We start from the raw sequence: 3391 nt of genomic DNA, 5'->3' as shown, positions 1-3391 counted from the left end.
CCTCATCTCCAGCCCCACTCCAGAGCCTGCAACCCCCACACTCCAACCCTCTGCCCCAGCCCTGAGCCCCCTCCCATGCTCCGAACCCCTCGGCCCCACCCCATGAATTTTGTTCTGTGCACCAATATGGAGGTGATGTGTCACTCATCACCTCCATATTGGTGCACAGAACAAAATTCATTCTGCACATGGATGTCAAAAATTAGAGGGAACACTGCCCCCAGCCAATATGCCTGACCCCCTCCCCTTCAAAGTCCATTTGTGGGGAGGCCCCTGGCCCAGACACCCACACCTCCTCACCCCCAGAGCACAGCTGTGGCCCCCCCAGCCTAAACACCCACCCCCCTCCAGAGCCTGGGATCCAGAAAGAGTAACAGCCTGATGCTTGGTACCAGGCTTGCATGGAGTTTCCTGCATGCCACCCTCTCCTTCCCTCAGGGCATGCTGGGAACTGCAGCTGCCAGGAACCCTCTAGCTCCCTCTCCCTCCCCCCAGCAGTGTCTTCTGTGTGAGCTGGGCTCTGCTGGGTCCAGTGACCCCTAGTGGCAGCTAGCAGCACTGCAGCCCATTTCTGTGGAGGAAAGGAAATTCTTCATGCAAGTTAATTTCTTCAAAATTCTGCATTGCACAGTGGTGCAGAATTCCCCCAGGAGTATGCATTCTGCTCTCCTGAGATGACAGAGCCTGCCCCACTCCTACCTCCACAGAAACATCCCGAAGTCCTGGCCATCCACACTGAGCATGCCGCAATAGTAAGCGAGAGGGACAGAGAGTCACTCACTCACACGCATGACTGCCCAACCCCGTGATTTATGTTTCTACTAGCAGCTCCAGGTGCCCAAACCAACCTGCCTCCGCTGCTAGGGAGGGGCGTGACCGCTCTTATAGCTTCCCTTTGCTTCCTTGTCAGAAAATCATTTTTCTGCAGGGAAGCAAAGAGATCTGCAGGGAACCTGAATTCTGTGCATGTGCAGTGACACAGAATTCCCCCAGGAGTAATATAACATGCGTGGCCAAACTTTGGCTCTTGAGCCACATGTGGCTCTTTTACAGTTAAAGTGCGGCTTGCAAACCCCCCCCCGCCCGCCCCCCATACACTCCTCCAATTTTCCACCTACAAGACTGGGCAGGGGGAAGCTCAAGGCTTCTGCCCAGTGGTGGGACTAGAGGCTTCTGCCCTGCGGGAAGGGGGGTCTAAGGGTTTTAGCCCAGCAGAGGGGAATCGGGGCAGAAGCCCCACACACTGGCAGGCGCCGCCTTGCGGGGCAGGTTGTGTGTATCTTGCAGCTCTCGAACTTCTGAAGATTATTGTGTGTGGCTCAGAGGGTCAGTAAGTTTGGCCACTCCTAGCATAGAACTTCAACAAATGCATAAACAGTGAATCTTTGTCCCTTGGCATGTTCCCTCCCCAGCAAAGTCTGCGAGGTCTCTAGTTAGTGTCCTTCAGAAAGGACTCTAATAAAGACCTCACTACGGGAGGACTCTAACCATAGAGATTCTTCCTAGAACATGCTGATGTGGTCATAGAGACATGGAGCAATGCTGGGCAAATAAATGTAGAGTGTCATTCTGGCCATTTCCTTGTGGCTATGGGTATATTTGTGACTGTTTAGGACTGGGGTGGAAGGGAGGGATTTTGCAAAGATAGTAGAGTCTGCTTTACGTCACAGCCCCTTGAGTGAGGATACAAGAGCTGCATGTGACAGCAGCAGCATCAAGGGTAAGAATTGGGAAAGCCGGTGATTTCACAGGAAGGATGCAGTGCCCTCATTTGTGCAGATGTATATGAATTTGCCTCGTTTACAAACACCCTATGTCGATTCCTTGCTTCAGCTTCTTGTCAGTTCAGTATATTCTCCTCGTCAATCCCATCGTTTCTGCCCATCCCCCAGGTTGGCTCCCCTTTGAATTTCCCCCACATTCCCCTTCAAGTTCTTCCCCGCCCCCTCCCGCTTCTCCCCAGTCTGGCTCCACCAGAGTTCCCTTCCCATCTCTCCTGCTTTGTCCCATGGAGTTTCCCCCACATCCCCTGCCCCTTATCTCTGTTTAAAGGGGTATTGTCACTTCTGTGTGGCAGTGTTTCATCTGCTAGTTGCCAGTGACACCTGAGATTCCAATAACTGAAAGAGATGAAAGCACATTAGTATTTGTCCCTATGTTTTCAGTTTGTCTACTGTGGGCAGTTGGTAGCACTCTCCATGCAGTCATTGTCAGTCAGTCAGTTTGTGTGGGTTTGTCACACACCCACAGAGGAGGGAGAGACATTTTTAAAATAGGAAAATGAATGTAAATCCACTGTGCTTTTCAGTGGGAAAACAGGGATGGGGTAGGGATAGGACTTAGCATCACTTTTAACACTCCCTTTAAAAATTGTCAGGATTTCGAGTTGACTGGGCTGTTGTCACCCCTTTAAATGTGGACACAAGAAATCATACAAAAGAAATTATTTTGGGGAAATTCTTTGGCCTGTGTTGTACAGGAGGTCAGACTAAGTAATCACAGTGGTCCTTTCTGACCTTGGAATCTATGCCAAGCAGAGAAAGGTCTAACATCATCCAGTGACTGGAAGTTGAAGCTAGACAAATTTATACTGGAAATAAGAAGTAAGTGTCTAATGGAGCAAGTAATTAACCATTGGAACAATTTAGCAAGTGTTGTGGAAGATTCTCTCTCGCTGACCATTTTAAAATCAAGATAGAATGTTTTTTTCCCATAGGGTTGGGAAGGTGAATTCATGTCTGGCTGGGAGGCACACTACAGTTGGGAGCACCATGGAACAGCCTAGTAAAGGGGACACCCTGTATCCACAGGTCTCTAGCCTGCAGAGCCTAAGGGCTTTGCTGGCATGTTTGGCACTTTCCTGGCACTCTGGTACAGCAGACGTAAGAGCCAGTTTCAGCACCATGTCCCACCTTACATCAGTGTTAGACACCCGCCGTGGTGAAAGATGATGTCTCCATCACGGCACCGTCTTGGTTATGCACGGGCTGTAAAAAACTATGGCACAAGGGGCAGCAGAAGGGTTTAGTTGGTACCAGAAGAGGAACTCGCCAGCCACTGATGGTGGTGGGGACGGGCCTGGCCACTCTGGCAGCAGGGGAAGGATCTGACCACTCTGGTGTGGGAGGGAAGAGGGGCTGGCTGTTCTGGCTGGGGGCAGAAGAGGGGCCGGCTGCTTTGGTGGTGGGGGAAGAGGGACTGGCCGTTCTGGCCAGGGGCAGGGAGTGGAAGAGAGGCTGGCTGCTCTGGTGGGAGGGAGAAGAGGGGCTGGCTGCTCTGGCAGCAGGGAGAGTAGGCGCCCGCTTTGGCAAGGGGGAAGAAGGGCCGGCCACTCTAGCGGCAGGAAAGGATCTCGCCATTGGCAGCAGGGGAAGGAGCCAGCCATTCTGGC

This window comes from Terrapene carolina, unplaced genomic scaffold, assembly GCF_002925995.2.
Source record: "Terrapene carolina triunguis isolate 2854851 unplaced genomic scaffold, T_m_triunguis-2.0 Scaffold746, whole genome shotgun sequence".
In the NCBI taxonomy this organism is placed as follows: domain Eukaryota; kingdom Metazoa; phylum Chordata; order Testudines; family Emydidae; genus Terrapene; species Terrapene triunguis.
This window is presented reverse-complemented; position numbering follows the sequence as displayed.